This window comes from Hypomesus transpacificus, chromosome 12 (genome assembly GCF_021917145.1).
Source record: "Hypomesus transpacificus isolate Combined female chromosome 12, fHypTra1, whole genome shotgun sequence".
Classification (NCBI taxonomy): Eukaryota; Metazoa; Chordata; class Actinopteri; order Osmeriformes; family Osmeridae; genus Hypomesus; species Hypomesus transpacificus.
In genome coordinates this window covers 1,107,868-1,124,274 of record NC_061071.1, presented here as the reverse complement: position 1 = coordinate 1,124,274, position 16,407 = coordinate 1,107,868, and the positions used below count along the sequence as shown (strand labels likewise).

General features: G+C 50.7%; 1 long non-coding RNA gene across 1 annotated transcript; it reads left to right on the top strand.

Annotated features, from left to right (window-relative positions):
• Positions 1-216: 216 nt before the first annotated feature.
• On the top strand, positions 217-8,063 carry LOC124474976. The gene is made up of 4 exons (XR_006956866.1): positions 217-250; positions 7,343-7,378; positions 7,582-7,671; positions 7,837-8,063. It is a non-coding gene; the product is annotated as an uncharacterized LOC124474976 (long non-coding RNA).
• The last annotated feature ends 8,344 nt before the right edge of the window (positions 8,064-16,407 follow it).

Below are 16,407 nucleotides of genomic sequence, written 5' to 3'. Positions count from 1 at the left end.
AAGAGGAAGAGAGGAGCGGAGGAGAGGAAGAGAGAGAGGAGAAGAGGAAGAGAGGAGCGGAGGAGAGAGAGGAGAAGAGGAAGAGAGGAGCGGAGGAGAGGAGGAGAGAGAGGAGAAGAGGAAGAGAGGAGAGGAGGAGAGAGAGGAGAAGAGGAAGAGAGGAGCGGAGGAGAGGAGGAGAGTGAGGAGAAGAGGAAGAGAGGAGCGGAGGAGAGAGAGGAGAAGAGGAAGAGAGGAGCGGAGGAGAGGGGTGAGATTAGATCCTAGGTTGTTTCATCCATGAATGCTTTCATCTGTATTTTTTCAAACAGGGAATTATCAGCACTCGTACTATGAGGGGAGAGGGGGAGGGAGGTGTGGGTGGAGAGACTGTGGAAAGTTAGATGGTTGTCGATAAGCAGTAATAACACCATTCTTATTCGTTAGCTGGTGAGGTTTAGCATGGGTTTACTTCCTGCCTGCTCTCCTCACTTCCTGTCTTGGTATTTTGTACAGGTCACATGGTTTTGTGAGTAAGACACCGCCACTTAACCTGCTAGAAGTGGCATGTCTTGCTCATATTCCCAATGTTCAGCTGGGATTACCTCCTAAACACTAGATGCAGTGTTTGGTTTGTGACTGGTAATAGATGTGAACCAATAAGACTCATACCTTCTATATAACAAACATCAAGATGACGTACAGTACCTTGTAGATATGATACGTTCTGCAGTATAGGAAGGATGACATAGATGTCAGAAAGAATGTGATTAATCCACACATCCAAAACGAAATAGATGAAATATTTGGCATGACTTCTAATCTCCACTGTTCTAAGTGTTTTTTCATTAAATATGTGTCAAGACTAATTTCGAGGTAAATGAATACAGATGTCAGGCAGTCAAATCCCATGGAGGCGCTGTGATGAGATAACAGGCTTTACTCCAAGAATTAACACTGTTGAAAAAATTAGATGAGTTAGTTGGAATGCGGAAACTGGGTGCAACTGGGCATTGGAAGAGAGGAGAGGGAGAGAGGAGACTAAAGGAAGAGAAGAGAGGGAGAGGGAGAGAGGAGAGGGAGGAAAGGGAGAGAGGAGACTAAAGGAAGAGAAGACAGGGAGAGGAAGAGAGGAGAGGGAGGAGTCTAAAGGAAGAGGGAGAGGACAGGGAGAGGGGGAGAGGAGAGGGAGGAAAGGGAGAGAGGGAGAGAGGAGACTAAAGGAAGAGAAGACAGGGAGAGGAAGAGAGGAGAGGGAGGAGACTAAAGGAAGAGGGAGAGGACAGGGAGGGAGGGAGAGAGGAAAGGGAGAGAGGGAGAGAGGAGACTAAAGGAAGAGAAGGAGAGGGGGAGAGGAGAGAGGAGAGGAAAGGGAGAGAGGGAGAGGGAGAGGGGGAGAGGAGAGGGAGGGAGGAGACTAAAGGAAGAGAAGAGAGGGAGAGAGGGAGAGGAGAGGGAGGAGACCAAAGGAAGAGAAGAGAGGGAGAAGAGAGGGAGGGAGGGGAGAGAGGAAAGGGAGAGAGGGAGAGAGGAGAGGGACAGGGGGAGGGAGAGAGAGAGGAGAGGGAGATAAAGGACATAGAGGAGAGAGAGATAGAGACTAAAGGAAGAGAAGGAAGGAAAGGAAGGGGGAACCTGTGCTGCCAAATCACTAATCTATTTCCACTGTCATCGTCACCGTCAGTATTAATTATCAAAGCTAAAGCTGCTGTTGCGTATTGATTTATCAGGACACACACTTGTATTATCTCCTATTAAGCAGGAAAAAAGAGAAGATTAGACAAGCCTTCAGGGACGTTTTATGAATTATATGCGACTATTAAACCATGTCATAGACTCTGCAGTAGGAACGCTCTGGTTGGACTGAGACATTTTAAGCTCTAAATTTGATTATTTTCTTCTGACGTTTTTCAATGATCTGTTTGAGAATGGTTTGGTTTGGATCTTCTCCATGACGGTAACGTGTCTGTCTCTGTGAGGGCTTTCCTACATTACAAAAACTGGATTAATTTAGCATTGTGCGGGTGTGATGATTTATATTAAACATTATGAAATCCTAAGTGAGGGTGAACTACAGTACCTGATCAGTTGATCATTTCATTCAGCTAGCAGACACTTTGACGCAAAGCAACGTTGAAACAGCTTGTATAGAAAGTTCAGAAGGAGGATCAAACGGGTAAATCAGGCTGCTACCCAGAACTCTGCTCGTGACCTCTGACCTGACCTCTGACTTGACCTGACCCTGAGACAGCAAAGTGTTCAAGAAGTACAAACTGCTTCAGCCTCCCAGGCCCCCCCGCCCCCCTCGGCCCCCCGCCCCTCCCCCGGATCAGTCACATAATTCAATCAAATCAAACTTTATTCACACAACACATGTAGCAGACAGAACACATCAACTTATTAGAAAGTCAGTGTGACCAGGAGATGGAGGTGTTAGCTGTGTACATGTCAGCTAGAAGAAAGACAGCTCTTACAGTGGGACACCTATTTCACACATGAATGACATCAGTGATGGGAAACGCATGTTGCTATTGATATATAATTGTGAGCACTGAGTTTTACTTCCTGTGGTTTGTTGGAATGACTTCATAGCATGGTGTGATTGGTGACTTTGTGTGTGTGTGCACAGACAGAAGGGGGGGGAGAGAGAGCGGCCAGCCTGCAAGGTGTCAATCATTCTGTAATTATACAGTGAGAAGACGAATCACTGTCTGCCCTGAAACACACAGATACTCTACCACTGCCTCCTCTACCTCTGCCTCCTCTCCCTCTACCTCTGCTCTCCCTCTACCTCTGCTCTCCCTCTACCTCTGCTCTCCCTCTGCCTCCTCTGCCCTCCCTCTACCTCTGCTCTCCCTCTGCCTCCTCTACCTCTGCTCTCCCTCTGCCTCCTCTACCTCTGCTCTCCCTCTGCCTCCTCTACCTCTGCCTCTGCTCTCCCTCTGCCTCCTCTGCCTCCTCTACCTCTGCCTCCTCTACCTCTGCCTCCTCTCCCTCTACCTCTGCTCTCGCTCTGCCTCTTCTACCTCTGCTCTCCCTCTGCCTCCTCTACCTCTGCCTCCTCTACCTCTGCCTCCTCTCCCTCTACCTCTGCTCTCCCTCTGCCTCCTCTACCTCTGCTCTCCCTCTGCCTCCTCTACCTCTGCCTCTGCTCTCCCTCTGCCTCCTCTGCCTCCTCTACCTCTGCCTCCTCTACCTCTGCCTCCTCTCCCTCTACCTCTGCTCTCGCTCTGCCTCTTCTACCTCTGCTTTCCCTCTACCTCTGCTCTCCCTCTGCCTTTCTTTCAGCTCTATCCCCCTCTCTATCTCCCTATGTTCCTTTTGTAGGAGGTGGTGTTCCTGTTGCAGGTAGGAGGTGGTGTTCCTGTTGCAGGTAGGAGGTGGTGTTCCCCCCCTCTCTCTGTCCCTGTGTTCCTGTTGCAGGTAGTATGGTGAATGGGGAGAGAGGGGGGGAGAAGGAGTGGGAGGGGAGATGGGGGCAGGTGGGAGGGAGGAAGATAAAGGGGGAGGGAGGGGGAGGGAGGGGGAGGGAATGAGACCAAATTTTCTTTAGCAATCTCCCTGTTCCTGCTGCAGGTGCTAGGCCATTTCACTAAAGCAGGCCAGACTAGAATGTCATTAGTCCCTGAGCCCCAGGTGAATTCAACACTGTTCCACATGATTAACCCAGATAATTGTGTGTTGATAGTGAGCGTGGTCGATGGAATACCAGCCTCAGCCCAAACAAACAGCTCAGCAGAGAATGGGACAGGGGGGGCATGGTGCCTGTGATGCCGTCTGTGACAAACAGCTCAGCAGAGACTGGGACAGGGGGGGCATGGTGCCTGTGATGCCGTCTGTGTTCGGATGCCAAGAAGAGAGAGAGACATGGAGAGAGAAAGAGAGGATGGAGAGTTCAAGCCAGGGCCATCCGTGGAGGTGGACATAAGAGCAGGGAGGAGCAGGGAGGAGCAGGGAGGAGCAGGGAGGAGCAGGGAGGAACAGGGAGGAGCAGGGAGGAGCAGGGAGGAACAGGGAGGAGCAGGGAGGAACAGGGAGGAGCAGGGAGGAACATGAGCAGTGGACCGTCTCAGCTTGAGTCCCTCAGTAGTACCTGCTTGTCATGCTCACAGGAAGATCACAAGCATGGGAAGAACACAGAGACAGATTTATTATCATTCCTATGAAATCCATATGATAACCGTAGAGGATGCTGGAGTCAGCTGAGATGTTAGGATGTTTGATTTGAAAGAAAAAATTATAGAACTAAAATCCACGACATTTACATTTAGTCATTTAGCAGACAATCTTATCCAGAACGACTTACAGTAAGTACAGGGACATTCCCCCCGAGGCAAGTAGGGTGAAGTGCCTTGCCCAAGGACACAACGTCATTTGGCACGGCGGGAATCGATCCGGCAACCTTCTGATTACTAGCCCGACTCCCTCACCGCTCAGCCATCTGACTCCCAGACGGCGTGTGATCATCTTCATGCGGTACACGTTCACCTCATCTGCTAGGTGATACAAACCTCCAGAAGGTGAAAGACAAACTAAGTCTGCTAATCGAGGATCTGGGGGGGCAGCACATGAGCTTCCTGTTCAGCTCTCCTGAACCTTGTTGATTTCCTGTAGCTGATGAGCGCAGGAAGAGAATGTCTAATTGGGGAGAACTGACACTCTGGAAACTTCCGGGTTCTAAACTTGTTGCAGTTCCACTCTAGTTCCATATGAGGGAGCTGGTGAGTGCAGAATGAATGGAGGTCTATGGAGCTATACCCCTCAAAATATATATAATTTTTGGTTTAGTAATTTGAAATGTTGAATTCGAAAGGGAGGGCAAAAAAATACACACTGCTGGGTGTCAGATTTACAGAGATACTGCTTTACGGCAAGCTCTGGTAACTTCCTTTTCTCTCTTGAGGCATCGACAACACAGCTGACAGGTTAGGCTCTCCCTGTCAATACACATGCTAGAAAGAGTTTGGGCTTGCTAATGTTGTTGCTAATGTTGTTGCTAATGTTGCTAATGCTCTGACATTCTGGTTCCGCTTCGGATGCCATCAAGCGGGATCTCTGGTCGTAGTCAGTCCTTCACTAACCAATCAGCATTCATTAGCAGAATGCTAGCGTGTTATGGGCAACAACGACTCACCCTGTAAGAAATTGAAAGGACATAAGTACTCGTTCATTCAACTTTCGACCCATAATCCATGTTGAACATGCAAAAACTACAATCAAATCTGAGATTTCTCAACGACAATCAGGCGAAAGAGACAATTTTTGCAGTTAAGCTCCATAGACTCCCATTCAACATGCACTCGCTCGCGATCACCCCCAGTGGAACTCTGGTGGAACTGCAGCACAATTCGGTACAATGGGGCTTAATAGGGAGTCAACAGGCTCTCTGTAGACGGGCTCTGGCGCAGGTCCATCCTATAATAGTAGGGATGATGCTGTTAACAGCAGGGAGCAGCAGGGATTAGGGTGTTGGGATCAGGGAGACCAGAGCAGTACATCGAGAGGGCTGCCAGGTCACATGGGGTCTCCAGGTGTCAACGCTGCTGGACCCTTCATCCTGTAGCACTCCCCTCACTGGCCACCAGGAGGCGTCGGGGATCTCTGACTGCAGGGAGGTGGACAGACAGATGACTAGATAGGGTGAATCCGTCCTGGTGTTGCGTTTTAAACGCCGTGACTGATAGACCTCATGTGTTTGTGTGTCACCAGGAACTGTAGGGATTCAATTAGCTGGATGCTGTTCCCTCTGAGCATGACTTAGCTGTGAGCCAGTAGACTTAACCCTCACTCTCCCTCTGGTCACACAGGAAGCCCTCTGAGCTAGCCCGCTTTGCCTGGGTGTGTTTCAGCAGGTAGTCAGTGTGGAATGCTGTGTGTTGGAGCGTGTGTGTGTGTGTGTGTGTAGAGGCTCTCTGCCTCAGAAAGAGCTGAGGAGAGTCCGAGGCAGCCAATCCCTAGTGGTGCATTCTGGGAGTTGAAGGAGAGCGAGCGCTGAGAGGGATAATCCGTTGTGCGCGGAGGGTTCTGAAAGGTGCTGCCAGCTGGATCCAGGCCTGTGTGCCGCTGGTTTGGAGTTCCAGGGTGCTAGCAGGGTTCCAGGTTCCTCATTAAGAGGATCAGCCTCTCCTGAGGGGGCCTGGTGCTGCTCACACACACACACACACACACACCGGACCAGACGCAGCACCAGCACAGGCTCACATACCCACACACAAACACACACACATTGAACAGGAACCGGAACTAGACCCCCGGTGAGTCTATCTTGACATGTCTCTTCACGTCAACAGTGATGGCAACAGTACCCACATCCTCCAGTCAAGTAGAAGTAAAGATACTCATGTTTAAAAAGTAGCCATTACTATACCTGTTTTAATGTCAGGGTGGTAAGGGGGTGTAAATATCCCGGTTCTGACCACACTGCTACTTGCAGTTGGTCAGCTTTCTCCCGGAGGTGTGTGTGTTTGTGTGTGCGTATCACTACAGTTGAATACAACATTCAGGGACCTAGCATTATTATTCTGTGGCAACCTCTCTTTTCTCTCTCTTTCCTCTCTCCCTCTTCCACCATTCCTGCCCTCCTGTCTCTCTCCTTCTCCTTTTGCCCCCACAACCTCCCTTCCCCCTTCCTCCCCCCCCCTCTTTGCTGAGCAGTCTCAGTGATGAGCATCCTGGGGCCAGTGAGGCCTCATCGATTGGTTGAGGATGAGGAGAGATAAGAGAACAGAAAGAGAGGAAGAGAGGAGGGGTTATTAATAGAGATGGTTTGAAGGAGAATACAGGACAGAAAAACAGATAAAGGGAAAGAGAATGAGAACGTGAGAGAGAAGAGAGAAAGAGGGAGATGGAGACTGATACAGAGAGACAGTGAAGGAGATGGAGGCATGGTTAACATACTTCCATCCACAGTAAGAGTAAAAGGAAGGTTTACGTTCCGCCTCAGAAAACCGAACAGGATTAAGAGTGTTGAGAGTGTGTGTTGAGAGTGTAGGTTATCAGCGTGTGTTATCAGGTAAACGTCATCCCTGACCAGGTACAAGCAGGGCTTTAGGAGTCTGTTCATGATCTCATCCCTCCTGAAGCCAACATGCTAACATGCTAACATGCTAACATGCTAACACCTCAGCCCCCTGCTGCATCAGTGTCCTCCTGACATACTGGGGTTATGGGGGTACCCCTCCTACCAGCTCTCTGCCTCTCTCTACTTTTATCTCAGGAGACCGTAACCAAGTCCAGGGTCAGAGCCAGGACTGGTACCAGAATCAGGATTAGGACCAGTACCTTGATAGAGATTACATAGATACCTGAACACTTTAAAAAAAAAACTAACCTAATCCCCATTCTCCCCCCCCCCTCCCCCCAGATCCTGCAGGTGACCCCCACCTCAGCATCATCTCAGGTGATTGATTCTTCTAACCATGTCCTTCTGCAGTCCAGCAGAACAAAGCAGGAGATGTGCTGGTATTGACATCCTCAGCCACTGCCTGGACAAGTGTCAGGGTTGTATATAGTGAGGATCCATCACTCACAACACTGAAAAGAGGGTCTTGTACCAGTGAAAGAATGAATCTCCTCAAAAAGCTGTATCTGTCTTCTCCAAAGGATCCATATAGATCTGAGCCCTCTTCCAGCCTCTCAGCTGAACCTCATCAAGCACCTGCTGTTGTGTTCAGATCCTTCCTGTTTTCCAGAGTGAGTTAAACTGGCACCTGGTCAATAAGTCTTAAAACATTGTTCTGTTAAGTCATGTTCTGTTGTGTCTTTGTCATTTCAACCTGAAATGAGATCCCACTCGCCCAACATACTGTACACACAGAACATGTTCCCACCCACACACTTCTCTGCTCCAACATTAAGGCAGGCAGTCTTGTCCAGTCGGTTCACCAGAGGACAGGAGAGAGGTCTGACAAGCTGAGAAACCGAGTCTCTTTCAACCAAACACTCCAGAGTCGGCTTATGAATATTGATGGTGTCCAGTCCAGAGGCTCCTGGTGGTCCTCAGCATGAGGAGGAGCCGCCCCCGGCTCTTCCTGGGGACGTGACCTTCACTATCAAAGCTGCAGGTGCTGAACCAGCAGCACATCAAAGGGGTGAGTACTCCTCAGGACTGCTGTTGTTCCTCTCTGCATCTGTGTGACAAAGCTTCAATCAACCCTCATCAGAGCACCCCCCACACCCCTCCCACCCACACCCCCACACCCCTCCCCCCCACGCCCCTCCCCCCCAAGCACCTCCCCCCCACACCCCTCCCCCCCAAGCACCTCCCCCCCACACCCCTCCCCCCCACGCCCCTCCGTCTGCCCCCTGTCCCCCCGCCCCCTGGGTTTTTAATACTACAACTGGGTTCAAACTACTTTTAATATCAATGATGACAAATGGCAAAACTTCACTTGTTTTACTCCATAGTCAGCTAGCACAGGGTGTTCAATAAAGTCAAAATTAATCAGATGATCGAGGTTCAAACTGTTCTGTTCTGTTATTCAAACAAAGTTTATATAAACACAATTATATAGATCATCCCATTCAAGCCAGAGGACAAACTCTTCAGGAGTCTGAGGTACCCTCTTGTGACCACTAGATGGCGCTGTAAGCCATGGTAATAACCTGGTGGAGTCAGAGAGCATGGCAGACTGGACCGCATCACACGAACTACATGTAAAATGAACTGAATAGTATATAGTTATAACAGTATATACTAATAATAGTATATAGTCATAATAATATGTTGTTGTAAAAATACATACTTACACAATGATATAGATATAATATTTCATAGTTACACTGTAAAAGTATATGGTTAAACTATGTTGTTATAATAGTGTATCTTTAGAATAGTGTACATTTATTATAATAGTTAGTAGTTATTTTTTATATTGTTATAATTTTTATTATTAATGTGGTTTTGAAAAGCAACATGTCTATGAAAACCACCTATTTAGCTACTCACTAACTAGGGAACATGCTGCACACATCCATACATTATTGTTGGACTGTAGTTGAGGAATTGAGATATTATTGGACGTAGTACAGTTGTTATTTTGTATGTACAAACAATGTGTTACAGACCCTGTATGCTAGGAGAGGTTATAACACAGACCCTGTATGCTAGGAGAGGTTATAACACAGACCCTGTATGCTAGGAGAGGTTATAAAACAGACCCTGTATGCTAGTTTAGCTTATAACACAGACCCTGAATGCTAGGAGAGGTTATAACACAGACCCTGTGTGCTAGGAGAGGTTATAACACAGACCCTGTGTGCTAGGAGAGGTTATAAGGTGTGAGTCTGTTATCAGTGGACTGGAAAGATCTGGAAACCTCCTCCACACAACAGAATGTCTTTCAACCCAATTTACTCTGGGTAACCTTTTGTGAAATGTCCATATGTTTTATTAAATTCAGCCCACACAGACACACACATTCACACAGACACACACATCCTTCTGATACTGACATGATGTAATCCCATATGGAGGTAACTGATATAACTAACTGTTGCCATGACCACTCTTTTACAACCAGAGTTTAATGATATACATTTTGTTTTTTGTACTGACTTACACCGATTATGTATTTCTTAAAATTAATCAAATCAAATGTCGACTTTCATCCAGGAAGGTAGACCTTATATCTGACTGTAGGGGGTTGGCTATCAGGGTGACTGAGTTTGGTAAGTTTTAGATACCCCCGCCCGCCTGCCCGCTTGAAATGCTGACTTGCAATTTGAATACGTCTTCACACAAAGGCTACTGATGAGATAAGGGTTGCACCCGGTCCTGCAATTTCACAGGTTTCCCTCCTCCCAGTGTTGCCAAGCACTGCCTCAGCCATACTGCCTCAGCCACACTGTCTCAGCCACACTGCCTCAGCCACACTGCCTCAGCCACACTGCCTCAGCTACACTGTCTCAGCCACACTGTCTCAGCCACACTGCCTCAGCCACACTGCCTCAGCCACACTGGCTCAGCCACACTGTCTCAGCCACACTGCCTCAGCCACACTGCCTCAGCCACACTGCCTCAGCCACACTGCCTCAGCCACACTGTCTCAGCCACACTGCCTCAGCCACACTGCCTCAGCCACACTGCCTCAGCCACACTGCCTCAGCCCCACTGCCTCAGCCCTCCTCCTGCACCTCAGTAATTACCAGGGCTGATAGACTGAGAACTGCTTGTTGTATTATCTTCTCACAAGTTAATTTCTGTTCGTTTGTGAGGTGATCCCAGTCCATCAGGAGGTATTGTACAGACGACATTCACCACGAGGCTCGTGGGGTTTATGAAGGCAGCTAATAATTAATAATCACTTCAGTAAAGTAGCACACATTATGTTGATTTTCGGACGTCTTGGTGCAATTCATGGAGCAAACGTTACGGTGTGGGGGGGGGGGGGGGGGGGGGGGGGGGGGGGGTAGGACCCAACATGGCAGAGGTAGCCAGTCATAGTATATAAAAAAAAAAAAAGGTTTATTCTTCAAACGGGGAAAAACAGACAAGGTACTCAGTTTTAAGTTAGGTACTCAGGCCCTGGTTTGTCTTTTACCTACTGCCAGATGACATACACCTACCTGCCCCTAGGCCCCCCACGGGCCCCAGGCTCCCTCTGAAACCCTACCTGCCTCAAACCTCTGCCTGCCTCTTCCCGCCTCTGCCTTCCTATTTGCCTGCCTTTCTACCTGCCTCTACCTGCCTCTCTGCCTGCCTATTTGCCTGCCTCTCTACCTGCTTATTTGCCTGCCTCTACCTGCCTCTCTACCTGCCTCTCTAACTGCCTCTCTGCCTCTCTGCCTACTGGGAGTCAGATGGCTAGTAATCAGAAGGTTGCCGGATCGATTCCCCGCCATGCCACATGATGTTGTGTCCTTGGCAAGGCACTTCACCCTACTTGCCTTGGGGGAATGTCCCTGTACTTACTGTAATTCGCTCTGGATAAGAGCGTCTGCTAATTGACTAAATGTAAATGTAAATGTACCCCTCTACCTGCCTCTCTATCTGCCTCTCTGCCTGACTCTACCTGCCTCTCTATCTGCCTCCTCTACCTGCCTCTCTACCTGCCTCTCTGCCTACCCCTCTACCCGCCTCTCTGCCTGCTTCTCTACCTGCCTCTCTGCCTGCCTCTCTGCCTGCCTCTCTGACTGCCTCTCTGACTGCCTCTCTACCTGCCTCTCTGCCTGCCTCTACCTGCCTCTCTGCCTGCCTCTTTACCTGCCTCTCTGCCCACCTCTCTACCTGCCTCTCTGCCTGCCTCTCTACCTGCCTCTCTGCCTGCCTCTCTACCTGCCTCTCTGACTGCCTCTCTGCCTGCCTCTCTACCTGCCTCTCTGACTGCCTCTCTGACTGCCTCTCTGCCTGCCTCTCTGACTGCCTCTCTGACTGCCTCTTTACCTGCCTCTCTGCCTGCCTCTCTGCCTGTCTCTCTACCTGCCTCTCTGCCTGCCTCTTTACCTGCCTCTCTGCCCACCTCTCTACCTGCCTCTCTGACTGCCTCTCTGACTGCCTCTTTACCTGCCTCTCTGCCTGCCTCTCTACCTGCCTCTCTGACTGCCTCTCTGACTGCCTCTCTGACTGCCTCTCTACCTGCCTCTCTGACTGCCTCTCTGCCTGCCTCTCTGCCTGCCTCTCTGCATGCCCCTCTGTCTGGCTGCGTAGCTCGAAAGACACAAAGGGTTATGAGCTTTCCTTAAACGGACACGCAGGTCTTTTGATTTTTTAATTGTAATTGTAATCCTCTCCACTTAAGGACTTGGAAATGGCACCGTTTGAAATCCCCCAACACACCCCTCCGTCTCTCCCTCCCCGTCTCTCTCCCCTCCCTCTCCCCCTCACCACAGACGAGGAATATTCATGTCCGGCGCTTGTCCACTTCTCTCTCTCTCTCCCCGCAAAACATTAAAAGGTGTAATCTGACTGAAATGGAAATCACAGTTCTTGAAAACAAATTAGGGACAAAGATAACAGCCCTGCTGCTCTCTCAGTCCGAGAGGCCCCGTCTCCACTGGGGGGGGCAGGGGCGAGGGGGGGGAGGGGTGGGGGGGTTGTAAGGGAGCGAGGGGAGGGCCTTTTTAAGCCCCTAAATTGCGGTGGGCTTGTTATCATGAGGTAATAGTAAGCTGTCATCCTAGCTGGCTTGATTACAAGGTTACAGCAAACAACCCTGTCTAACCGCTCGGCTGGACTGAGTTCGGCGGAGGATGTGTGTGTGTGTGTGTGTGTGTGTGTGAACATCCCCATCATTCATCAAGCCGATTCAAGCGTCCGGTGGTCTAGTGTGATGGTTGTTGTCACGAGGCTCTGTAACTCAGGATAATTGTCCGTTCTCTTCAACGAGTGATTTTGTATAGACCTCCTCCTGGTTATCTACCCTCTCCATCACCAGCTAGCAAAACACAACGCTTTGAAAAGAATCTGCAGACTTGCTTCTTTTGGAGCCGTCTGCCAATTGGTGTCCTGGGAGGGAAGAGGTCCTTGGGGGCTGGGCCGAGACAGACAGACCCACTCAGATCCACGTGTGCTGGGTGAGACTCAGACAAACAGAAACAGGCCTAATGATATTTCAGAGGTGAAACTGGTAGAAAATCAACAGTTTAGGACCTCTCCTTCAACCCGCCATCCTCCTTTCCCTGTTTAAGTCTTCAGCAGACCTATGGAACAACACACAAACACAACTGGATGTCACCTCCTCCCTGCTTGGTCACCTCCACCCTGCCTGGTCATCTCCTCCCTGCCTGGTCACCTCCTCCCTGCCTGGTCACCTCCTCCCTGCCTGGTCATCTCCACCCTGCCTGGTCACCTCCACACTGCCTGGTCACTTCCACCCTGCCTGGTCACCTCCACCCTGCCTGGTCACCTCCACCCTGCCTGGTCACCTCCACCCTGCCTGGTCACCTCCTCCCTGCCTGGTCACCTCCTCCCTGCCTGGTCATTTCCACCCTGCCTGGTCACCTCCTCTCTGCCTGGTCACTTCCTCCCTGCCTGGTAACCTCCACTCTGCCTGGTCACCTCCTCCCTGCCTGGTCACCTCCTCCCTGCCTGGTCACCTCCTCCCTGCTTGGTCACCTCCTCCCTGCCTGGTCACCTCCTCCCTGCCTGGTCACTTCCTCCCTGCCTGGTCACCTCCTCCCTGCCTGGTCACCTCCTCCCTGCCTGGTCACTTCCTCCCTGCCTGGTCACCTCCTCCCTGCTTGGTCACCTCCACCCTGCCTGGTCACCTCCTCCCTGCCTGGTCACCTCCTCCCTGCCTGGTCACCTCCTCCCTGCTTGGTCACCTCCTCCCTGCCTGGTCACTTCCTCCCTGCCTGGTCACCTCCACCCTGCCTGGTCACCTCCTCCCTGCCTGGTCACCTCCTCCCTGCCTTGTCACCTCCACCCTGCCTGGTCACCTCCTCCCTGCCTGGTCACCTCCTCCCTGCCTGGTCTATCTGCTCCTCTCAATATTGCAGCCTTCCACCAGGCTCTTGTTGGGCCCACTTTCACTCAGTTAAAGGGAATTGGAGTTACAAATTTGTTACAAACCAAGCCTGTTGAGATCCTGAAAGTGGAGTGTGTGTGTTGGTGGGAGAGCTGGAGTTGAAGGGTGAGGTTAAAGTGGGGGGGGTAAAGAAGGGGGGTGGTTTCTGCTAGCTTGCCCCTGGTCCCCAAGTGGAGCAGGGCAAGGTACTGATACTGAGGGGCCTGGAGGAGAGGAGCCCAGCCTGCCAGCGCTCTGTCCATTAGGCGAACAAGACCCTCCATTGTTGCCCGGGGAAGTGATGAGGTTGCAAATAGAATCCCGCAGAGGGAAACAAAGATGAGGGTCTGGCTGGCTGAAACCAGACGCCATAGCAGGTGCCCCTCACGGACACCTTAATTGATCTCATTTGTTACTTATACCTCCCGATCAAGCTGTTATCATCGTCCAGACGTCCCACGGAGGCTGCGCCGTGTCACCGCCGGGCGGGGTGGGGGTGGGGGGGAGAGGGAGAGGGCAGGTCTCCTCATCAGGACTGGGCCTCTACTCTTACAGGCTACATTTCACCAGCGACCACACCGACCCTGAAACAAGAGGCCTCCAAATATACCAATTACACCCGCTCTTCTTGTCCTTTTGTAAGGGAATTCTCGTTTTTTTTCTGTCCTTCCGAGGAGACAAAGTGTCCAATTGTCCGTCGGTGGGTTTGGCCGTCCTGCTCAAACAGCCAGGAAGCCAGAGGATCAGATGTGCTTTTAATGGTCTTAAGATTGAACACAGTTACAGGAGAGAGCTGTGAGGCCAGAGAGCTGTGAGGCCAGAGAGCTGTGAGGCCAGAGAGCTGTGAGGCCAGAGAGCTGTGAGGCCAGAGAGCTGTGAGGTCAGAGAGCTGTATGCCTTTTGGATTCTCACACAAGCTCGGACACTGTACAGGTAGCATGTTAGTATGTTAGCATTGGGCTATTACAGGCTGGGATCAGTGACTCCTCTTTCTTACTCTGAAAGCTGCTTTGTTGCGTGCACTTGTTGAGAGATGACACAAGCACGATCGTACGTTGGCCGGTCACGGACATAGTTCCCAAGTTCACATCGTTCACATCAAGAAAGAATTCATTTGCGTCCCTAACAAGGTAGTTCTCATGCAGGACTAATTGGTGTTGTAGTGTGTGAGGCTGCTGTGGTCCAGACCTGGCTGGAGGGCAGGTCCCTGTCGCGCCGCTCCCACAGCAGGCTGCCCCTTGGTGGGCCAGAGCTGGTGTGACCCCCCAGGGTCCTGCGGGGCCACATACGGTCATGCCATCTCCCCCTCGCTTTGTCTCTGCCCCCCCCCCACCACCACCATCCTGGCAGCGTGTCGGCTGAGAGCTCCTCAAGCTGCTGTTGCAGATCGTCCTTCCAGCGTTCCACTTGGCTGTCACGGACCAGGCCCGGCGCCATTCAACCCAATTAGTCCAATCCTCTTGGAAAATCACATTTTAGTTTTGCCCCCATCCATCATATGCCAATCTCAGTGGAAGTAAGAGAGCTATCCGTTAATGAGGGCGCGGCCGGCGGCGGCAGAAGGCCTGGCGCGAGGACGGACTGTTTCAACCGTCGGGTGGCATCACCATGCGAAGCTCTGGGTTTGATTTTTTTTGTCAGCGTTAAAGCAAATGATCTGAGACTAATAGGGAGCTTGTTTCCTCTCCAGACGCTGATTAAAAGGCCTGGCGATCCTGAGGGTGCGCCCTGGTCCCCGTCCAGCCCAAACCCCCCGCTCCGCCACTCCTGTAATGTCACTTTGGACACTGTCTGTCTCCCTCAGGTCCTAACTCCGTTTTCGGTTTGTTTTTGTTCCCAGGGAACACAGGGGCAGGAAATCTACACTTCCTTTGGGGTGATAATTAAGGGGAGCATCCCAAATTAATCATGAGATTCAGCAGGGCGAGGGCGAAGCCACCCCTGGATAGGAGCAGAGCTGCCCTTGGCTAGCGGCGCGGAGACAAACAAGTGCACAGAAGGCGATGTGACACAAAAATTCATATAAGTATAAAATGTTACACTCATTTTCTCTGTCAGCTTGTCACATTGAATTATAAAGGTTGATTCGCTTATCTGGCTAAGATACGCCCGGTCATCTGAATATGATCATATGGTCAATGTCTCTGTTGAGGCCTGGCTGGGCTAAGCAGGCAACACAGGACTCACACATGAAGGGAAGCTGCTATCAACACTGGGAGGGAAACCCTCACAAAATATTCTGGGTTTTTAACAGATAAAATCTAATTCTATTATCAAGAAGATAATTACAAACTCTGATTGTCTTTGTGCTTTCCTGAGCTCATATCAAAAAACCGTGTCCTTTTCAAGGTTCAACCCTCACATCCTCTTCAGTTCACCTTCTCCCCACTTTCATTAAGCTAATACTCTTAGATAAGTCTGCATTTCTGTCTTTCAATTTATCTTTGGAGTTTTTTCCCCCACATTCTCTAATTAGCACAGTGCCTTCAGGCAGTTTGTGACCTTTCCATATGTAAATACACGGTTGCCTCTCTCCCTCTCCTCTCTCTCCCTCCCCTCTCTCTCACTCTCTCTCTCTCAGCTCTCTCAGCTCTCTCCTCTCTTCCCTCTCTCTCCAGTGACAGAATGTGGAGAGTTAGACAGAGGCAGTGTCTGTGTGACACCACTAAGGGCATGTTTGGCAGCTGCTGGTGATATGAGTGAGCGAGGTGTTCGCTGGCTGATGGCTGAAGATTGACGAGTGACAGGTGTGACACTGTAGCCTGACGCAATGCGGAGCAACTGTCTCCTGTCACTTCACTTCTCTGCCTCTTCTAGAGCTTCTCTCTGTCTGTCCTTCAGCTGCTCCCGCCCTGGGTGTCAACACGGGGCCGCTGCCCTGCCAAGGAGCAGTTCTCTCCCCTCTGCATGGGGCGTTCAGGCTTGGCTCCTCTACAGGAGAAGTGGGACCTGTGTGTTTCTAGATTGCTGAAACGACAGTCAC